The sequence below is a fragment of the Macaca fascicularis genome, chromosome 20 (genome assembly GCF_037993035.2).
Source record: "Macaca fascicularis isolate 582-1 chromosome 20, T2T-MFA8v1.1".
NCBI lineage: Eukaryota > Metazoa > Chordata > Mammalia > Primates > Cercopithecidae > Macaca > Macaca fascicularis.
In genome coordinates this window covers 73,663,190-73,672,571 of record NC_088394.1, presented here as the reverse complement: position 1 = coordinate 73,672,571, position 9,382 = coordinate 73,663,190, and positions in this window count along the sequence as shown.

Sequence of the window (9,382 nt, the reverse complement as noted above, 5' to 3'; positions counted from 1 at the left end):
GAATGTGGAAGGTGGGTCCTAGTGGGCATGAGATGCATGGAGCCAAATAGACACCATCCGCTGAAAAGGAAATGAATGTCACTTTAGCGGTGGGAGCAAATAGAAAAGCAAAAGGAAAGAACAAGCATACGGAGGAATACAGCATCAGCCTGATACCCAACTTGGTAGAAATGGATAGGACTTTTAAAGAACAAGAAAAACATAATATTCAAATTTGTTTGGCTCCCTTATGTTGCAATCAAAGTTTACCTGGGTGATATCCCTATGTCTCCAACTGAAGCCACTCAATGATTTACATACAAGTTACTTTAGGAAAAACAAGGAGAAGTAATCTCTGTCCTGGATTTAGCACTAAGGAAAAAGACCTCAAGATGCAGAATGCAGGACTAACATTCACTGAAGCTGGAAATTGAACCTAAGATGATTAGAAGAAAGGTACTCCCTGAAGGATTTGAATAAATCTTGGGGAGAATATCAAGCTTTGCACTGGAATTACAATGGGGATTTCAGGCAAGTTTTTGTAGATACAAAGGGGCATGGGTCCTAAACATAGGGCAAGCATTGAGGCTAGAAGGGTAAAGAGGAGCTAATTCTGCTCCTCTGGTAGCTCATAGTACATCAAGACCGCTAGGTATGGAAATAACTAAGTTACAAGTCAAAAACTGATTAAAGTTAGGAGCCACTCACTCATGTCCACTCTTGGTAGAGCACTTTATATACCTTATACAGTAAATGCTGGAGGGGGTGATTTACAACAATGTTAGAACACCTTAGGTTGACCTTTGTCAGATGGTCTGTTGGGAAGAGACTGAATTTTCCTTAGCCCACTGAATTAGCTATTTGAATAGGAAGAGCTACTTCTTATTTAGTTGTACTCTTTTATTTAAAAAATATCTATGGAGTATCTGCTCTTTACCCAGTGCTGTGCCAAGTGCTAAGAGTATACTCGTGTATGGACCAAAATTGAGACATGACTGTGCCATTATGGAACTTGAAGTCCAGAGGATGAAGGGACATCAAAGAATCAAAGGGATATCATATTATAACTATGACATGAGTTATGAAGAAGAGGTACATGGCACCAAGAGAGCTTATAACAAGGAGAACTAACCTAGCTGAGGTGTCAGAGAAGGCATCCTTTGACAATAAGTATGAGGAAACCAGGCAAAGGGAAATGGTTGAGGGATCAGCTTTTGTAAGAGTCCTGAGTCACCTATGAACTGAAACTGAGCCCCTACAGGCCAGTGCTGTAGGAGTGGATAAGCAGGGAGGGCGCTCATGATACTACACACAGCCAGAGAGGTAGATAGGATCCAGGACACAGGCCTTATAAGAGCCATCCTTCTTTTTCATAAAAAAACAATGGGAAGCCATTTGAGTGCCTCAAGAAAATATGATGATATTTATGTTGAAAAATAGCTCTGGCTATAGAAGAGAGATGGTGCAGGGTAATAGTTACCAGATAGATACAAAAGTTTTCAGACGTTTATGACAGCTTTAACCAAGTTGATGTAGGTAAAGATGAGAAGAGCTAGATTTGATAGATATTCAGAAGATAAATTCAGTAGGATTTGGTGAAGGATTAGATATAGGAGTGTCTTAGTTTGGGTTTACCTAGAAACCTAGAGATAAAGATTCAAGTTGTTTATTTAGAATCTACAGGGCACATTGTTATGGGAGTAGAGAAATGAGACAAGGGAAGTCAGCCAATGAAAAGAGGTGTGAAACCTGCCACCACAGTGGGCACCCAGAGCTTAGTTCAGTTTGGGAGCAAGTACAGAACACCTATCTCAGAATTATCCCACCCAAGGGGCAAAGAACCTGAGCTATTGATATGCAAAATCCCATCAGTCATTGGTTGAGGGCTGATGTGGGAGATATTAATTCCCCGGCACTTCCAGCTGGCCTGCTGTGCCTTTGGGAAAAGCCTGCAGGAAGAGAGATGCAAATGTAGGTTGTTGGAAGTGATCTGGAGCTCACTGCAATGGTAGGGTCCTAGGGATGTGGGCAGGACACAGACTGTATCTGTACATGGGGTGATCATTACTTCTTCAGTGTCCTAGTGTCCTGGCCACACATGAGTCATCTAGAGCCACTCTGTCCAATAGAATTATACTGCAAGCCATGTATGTATATTTAAATTTTCTAGTAGCCACATTCAAAAAAGTATCAACACACAGGAAAAATTAATTTTCACCCTATATTTAACCCAACATGTCTAAAACATTATCATTTCACCATGTAGTCAATACTAAGGCTTTGAAATCCAGTGTGTATTTGACTCCTACAGCATCTCAGTTTGGACAAGCCGCATTACAGGTGCTCTGTAGGCAGAGGTATCTCGTGCCTGCCCTTTTGGAAAGCACAGCTTCACAGTTATCTTGTGGGCTAGCCCAGACCTGAAGGCTGCTCTAGGAATGTTGATTCAGACTTTGATATATTTGCTTTAGCTTCTGTTTACTGAACCAGCAAAGAAGTGATGCAAAGGACACATATGTTATCAAAGACATAAGTGAGTTGACTTGGGTCTCCATTGTCCCTCTTTGTTCCTTATAGAACCTGAAGACAGTCTATAGAGGAGTTATGAGGGCAACTGTGGTGGGGGAGAGGTGAGAAGAGCCAAGCAAGCAGGAATCTGTCCCCTTTGCCCCTTAACTGCCAGAGCAGTTTCACTTCTATGTTGGCAGGCAGGCCAGGCATGGTGGCTTATGCTTGTAATGCTAGCACTTTGGAAGGCTCAGGTGGGAGGACTGCTTGGAGTCAGGAGTTTGCGACAAGCCGTGGCAACATAGCAGGACCTTGTTTCTATTTATAAAATAAAATATAATAAACCTATGTGGCAGACAATGAGTTTCCCATTATCCTCCTCTTCCTTGTTAGCTGGGTCTGCCTCTCACAGTGGAGGCGAAAATGTCAGATGTCTATTTTCCTAATTTTTCTTGCAATTAGCATATGGACTCAATCTGTCCAATGGGTCTGAGAGCAGACTGGGTTTTCTGTCTTCAATCTTTCCTACCATGTCATATTGCACTTCCAGAAGACTCTACATGTGGATAGGTTCATTCTAAGCGAAGAAAGAATAGAACCAAAGGTCCCCATAGTGTAAAAGGGTGTGAGAAAAGAGAAAAGAGAAGGATATAGAGACGTGTGTCTGTGATATGTTAGGACACTTTCCGGTGAAAGTTACAGAACTCCTAAGCTTCCTCAAGCACATTAGGGAATTTAACTACGAAGGGTGGGAGCATTTCATGGAAACCATGGAAACATCCAGGTCTCAAGAACAAACATCCAGGGATTCTAATGCCTTCACAACACACGACTGACTTTCATTGCTCTTCCATTCTGGTCATTGACTTTGTTCTCCTCTCTTGTTGCGGATAAGCTTTCTCTGCTTCCCGGGGCAAATGGTGGAACACAAACACCCACATATGCTCTCTTCCAGAGGGCAGGCAGACAGACTCCGGTGTCGCTTGGTACTAATCTCAAGGGAATTACGGAGGGACTAAATCTGATTAACTGAGTTTATCCTGGGAAGTCAACAATGTCCTGTTTCCACGGTAATCCTAAGACAGAGCGGAGAGCTATTTCTCAAAATGAAGGGTTGTTTCAGAAGGGGGCTGTATAGTTTCCTAGGGCTGTCCTAACAATTTGCCACAAAGTTGGTGGCTTAAAACAACAGAAATTTGTTATTTCACAGTTCTGAAGGCCAGAGATCTGAAATCAAGGCATTGGCAGGGTCACCCTCCCTCCAAACGCTGTGGGGAGGACCCTTCCTTTCCTCTTCCAGCTTCCGCTGGCTCCTGGTGTTCCTTGGCTCATGGCAGCATAACTCTTATCTCTGCCTCTGTCTTCACATGGTTTCTTCCCTGTGTCTCTTGCAACTGTGTGTCTCAAATTTCCCTCTTCTTTTATTTATAAAGACACCAGTCACTGGATTTAGGGACTACCCTAAATCTAGGATGATCTCATTTCAAGGTCTCTAACTTAACTACCTCCGCAAATATTTTATTTCAAAATAAAGTCACATTCACAGGCACTGGGGTTAGGATTTGGACATATCTTTTTGGGATCACTACTCAGTTCACTACAGGAGGCTAAGATGGGTTAATATATGTTTATAACAGGTTGAGAGTTCTAGCAAAATGTTTCCACTATCTTCAGCTTATCATTTAGCCTGATGTTAGACCATACAGATTTATAGTTAGAAAAAATAATGTAGGCAAATTTTCAGAATGCTGTTTGGGATCCGTGAAATATAGCTGAAACTCAAGGCTGATGGAGGAAGATGAAATGAGACTAGAGTGAAGAAACACATGAAAAAACTGAGTAGAAGAAAATAATCAGAAGGAAAATTTCAAGTTTCACATGGGTGATAAATGAAAAAGAGAAAAAAATTGACACAGAGATGTCATTGACATCCATGGTGAAGTAGAGAGTAAGGGCTTCACGATTTAAAATGAAAAATGAGGAAAGTTATAGTCGAGGGAACATTAAACCAAGTCTATAAAATGAAAATTTATGGACTTGAGTATGAGACCCTAAAGAAGGATAAATTGCTTCAGGAAATGTTTCTTCTTCTTCCAGTTGTATCTGTTGGAATCCCTGACACGACAACTACTGCTTAGAGCAAAGACATATTTCTACCAATTATTGGCCAACCAACCTTTAAACTCTGACTTCTTGGGCTCACTCATCAGTATGTACATGAGCAAAACTATTTCCCAAAGATATGTTATTTTCTGGCATTGTTCAAAGTCTTTGGACAATTGAATGGACTTTAGCACAGGTATTTAAGCAGATCATACAAGTCAAAGGCCATTGAATTAGGGTCACCAATGGGTTGGCCATTGATGCTTGGTCCATTCGTCTGAGGATAGGGGAACTCAGACTGAGGGGTCTTATGGTACGTGGTTCTGTCCCTTCCAGGGTTAGGGCTGGAATAAACACAAAGATACACATGTATTGTACAGATATGCAAAGGAATGCAATGAAGTAGTGTCCATGCTAATAATATAAAGTAAGGGGTAGTTGAAGAAGTGTGCATAGAGAAATTGGCTCATAAAGTCTGAGTTGTGTTCAATGTGGCAAGGCCTAGGGAGGTGGCTGAGTGGGGATGGGAGGGCAATAAAAAATTCTTAACTGAGGCCGGGTGCGGTGGCTCACTCCTGTAATACCAGTACTTTCGGAGGCCGAGATGAAGGATCACTTGAGGTCAGGAGTTTGAGACCAGCCTGGCCAACATGGCGAAACCCTGCCTCTACTAAAAATACAAAAATTAGCCAGGCATCGTGGCACATGCCTGTAATCCCAACTACTTAGGAGGCTGAGGCAGGAGAGTTGCTTGAACCCAGGAGGTGGAGGTTGCAGTGAGCCAGCAGCAAGCCACTGCACTCCAGCCTGGGCAACAGAGCAAACTCCATCGCAATAAAATAAATAAATAATAATAAAAAATCTTAATTGAGTATACGCACAGGTCCCATTAGGAACCACACCAAGTATGTCACATCTGAGATAAGTGGACTGGGAGATGATCACTCTAGCAATTTTAACAAAACTTCATGCTATTCTCAAATAAGAAAGCAACTGTTAACAAGAATAAACAGTTGGATAATATCTAATCATCTTGTCGAAGAGGTGGAGGAACGTTTTCTCTTCTCAGTCCTTTAACTGGAAAGCTGGCACCATGAACAAGTTGTTAAATTAGCAAGTATGCCAGCACTTTCATTTATTAATTGGTATGTTCCATTTTATTTAAAATCATCCTGGCTAATTACTCATTTCACTGTGTGCAGCACCAGCTGAATAAGCTGGAGGACATGATGAAGACAAAAATAAATGCTGCACTCTTTCTAGTTTATTCACTTTGAATTGCTTTCCCTTTCACATGTGGTGACTCAAGGGAGATGTAAATTTAACCTTCTATTCTTGCTTCATCTTCAAGTATGTGGTTACAGCAGAAAGAGCATGGGGTATGAAACTCAGGCATGTGGGTTTGGATGTTGGCTTTGCCATTTATGAACTGTGTGACAAGGAGCAAATATGTAGCATCCCTGATCTTCAAGGTTTCCTATCTAAAAATAGGAATAATAATAGCATGTACTCACTACAAAGAGTTGATGTGAGGGTTAATGAAATAAAATGAAAGACTGGGTATGTAATAGGTGCTTAATAAATGTTCGTCTAACTCTGAACTAGAGAAATCACAATGATTATTGTTATTGTTATGATATAATGTTATAGTTTTATAATGGTACCATAATTAGTAGCCACAGGTAACTGGGCACTTATTTCCCAGGCACTGTTCTGAGCGCTTTGGTATGCTTTAAGTCAAGAGGTCACATGTGTTAACTCATTTAACCCCTGACAGCCCTAAAACAGAATTTATTTCTCCTACATTACAGAAGAGGAAACTGAGATCTACAGAGAAGGAATAACTTGCTCAAGGTCACAGAATAGGCTGACACTGGAGCTGAGATTCAAAGCTAGGCATCCCAATTCCAGACTCAGCACTCTTAACCACTTTTTTTTTTTTTTTTTTTTTTTTTTTGAGATGGAGTCTCACTCTATCACCAGGCTGGGGTGCAGTGGCGTGATCTTGGCTCACTGCAACCTCTGCCTCCCAGGTTCAAGTGATTCTCCTGCCTCAGCCTCCCAGGTAGCTGGGACTACAGGCGTGTGCCATCACGCCCGGCTAGATTTTGTATTTTTAGTAGAAATGGGGTTTCACCGTGTTGGCCAGGATGGTCTCAATCTCTTGACCTTGTGATCCACCAGCTTTGGCCTCCCAAAGTGCTGGGATTAGGTGTGAGCACCCAGCCATCTCAACCACTTCTTTACCAAGATTGCAGGGTTGCAAAGAAGACAGAGTTGAACTGTCTGGATGGCAGAATGTAGAGAATTTATAAAATCTAGGGACTGGCGAGATTAGGTGTTTTGGGATGTCCATCTAGCCCCCACTTACCCTTCCTTTTGAACATCTTTTCAGGTTCCTGGAAACCTTCCAGGTGACCCATGTTAGGCCAGATAGAATTAGGGACTGAGGCACTGAGTGTCTCTTGTTTTTCTGTCTGTGTCAATCAATTCAAGATGTTTCTTGTTGCAATAATGATAGGATATAAAAGAGAAGGTTCACGTCCTTCTGGCTTTGAGGTAGTTAGCTGTGTTTGTTCCTTACTGCCTTTTTTTTTTTTTTTTTTTTGACACAGTCTCACTCTGTCGCCTAGACTGGAGTACAGTGCCACAATCTCGGCTCACTGCAACCTCTGCCTCCCAGGTTCAAGCAATTCTGCCTCAGCCTCCCAAATACCTGGGATTACAGGCATGCACCACCACACCTGGCTAATTTTGTGTTTTTGGTAGAAATGGATTTCACCATTCTGGCCATGCTGGTCTTGAGCTCCTGACCTCAAGTGATCCACCCGCCTCAGCCTCCCCGAATGGTGGGATTACAGGCATGAGCGACTGCGCACCCCTGTCCTTCTTGAAGCTGATTTATTCAGTGGCTTCAGAGATTCCCTGAGATCTGTACCTTGTCAATAACTTATTTTATTCAAGCCAGATATATTTAACTAGGACTCTGAACATGGATACTATAAAATACACCACTAAGAAGGAAGGGGCAATATCTCCTTTGCTAAGCATCCTGCCCCATAAATTGTGTGGCCATGAGTGTGCTCAGATTGACTTCAGCTGGACTGGGCAGGTCTGGGAGAGTTCACATAAACAGACAGTTTGGAAGGGAGGCTTTCTGCACTGTCAGAGAGGTCAACCATCTACCCGGCAATTACACTGCTGTCAGATTGTAAATACACATTTGCAAATGCTTCTGTAATGGTTCGGAAATAGTTCAGGCCTGTTCACGCAGGGCTGGTTACAGAATGTTAATGGGGAAGCGCACCCAACATCTGCTTTCATGGTTGGAGCCAGATTTCTGACACTTAAACATATATGGGTATAAAGCAGCCAATCAGGTATTTGGCTTTGCCAACTCAGAAAAGAAAAACTCAGCAGCAATGGATAGCTGCATGGCTGATTGATAGGTTTGGTGTGGGCATCACATTTTCAACTATAACAAAGTCTTATTAAAAATGGTTTGGTTCTCTAGAAAGCTAATAACAATAAGATGTGAAATTGCCGTCACAGAATTGTGGTTATGTTGCTTGACTCACTTGCCTCTCTGGCCTCAAGGATGATTCATATAATTAAACAAAACAACCCAGGCTAACTCTGAAGCATGATATATGGAGATGCCCACATAAGAAGTAGAAGACCTCAAGGTGCATTACAGAATGTCTGTCTTTTTGTCTTCTGATTTGGGGCTGATGCTCTAAATCACTGTTTTTCTGCCCTCATGATCTCTAAACATACATCATTATCCCTCCCAATTGGTAGGAATAGAAGCCTCTCATATTCCTCAATTTCAGCTGCCCTGGATGGTGATTGCCGAACCCCACCTCCTACCCAGGGAGGGCATCCTATGTGTTTCCCAGAACCTACATGTAAGGTATCAGATCAGTTGGGCTTGGTGGCTCATGCCTGTAATCTCAGCACTTTGGGAAGCCGAAACAGGTAGATTACCTGAGGTCAAGAGTTTGAGACCAGCCTGACCAACACAGTGAAACCCCATCTTTACTAAAAATAAAACAAAATTAGCTGGGCGTGGTGGTGGGCGCTTGTAATCCCAGATACTTGGGAGGCTGAGGCAGGAGAATCGCTTGACAATTGCAGGCGGAGGTCGCGGTGAGCCGAGATCATGCCACTGCACTCCAGCCTGGGTGAAGAAGCAAGAATCCATCACAAAAAAATTAAAAAAAAAAAAAGTGTCAGATCATCCCCATTTCTAACTGCTCACAACACTTCAAGTTCAGACGAATAGTCTAGCTATTTTCAGGTGTTGGAGCATACTGGTTAGCTCTGCTATAGAAAAGTGACTCCAAATTATAGTGGCAGAGAGATGACACCAAATTTTATTCTTTTCTGATGTAACAGTACCAAGGGAAGAGCCCAGGTTGGAAGGTTACTTTGTTCCACAGAGTCATTCATTGATTTAAGCTCTGACATCTTTTGGTTCTGCCATTCCCCCAGGAAATGTCCTCATTTGTATGGTCAAGGCTGGGTTGCAGACAAGTCCACGTTGCAGCTCATGGATAAAAGAACTAGAGGGACTCTAGGGAGACTGGCTTATCTCTTAAGTTGGAGATGACCTGGAAAGTCAACTTACACCCATAACTCATTGGCCTAAACTAAGTCCCAGAGTTCACTTGAATGGCAAGGGATCTGGAGTAATGCTGTTTCTACCTGGAGTGCTGTGGACCCAGCTTAAACTCTACCACCATAGGGGACAGGGAAGATAGGTTTTGATGGATGGCCAGAAGTTTCTGTT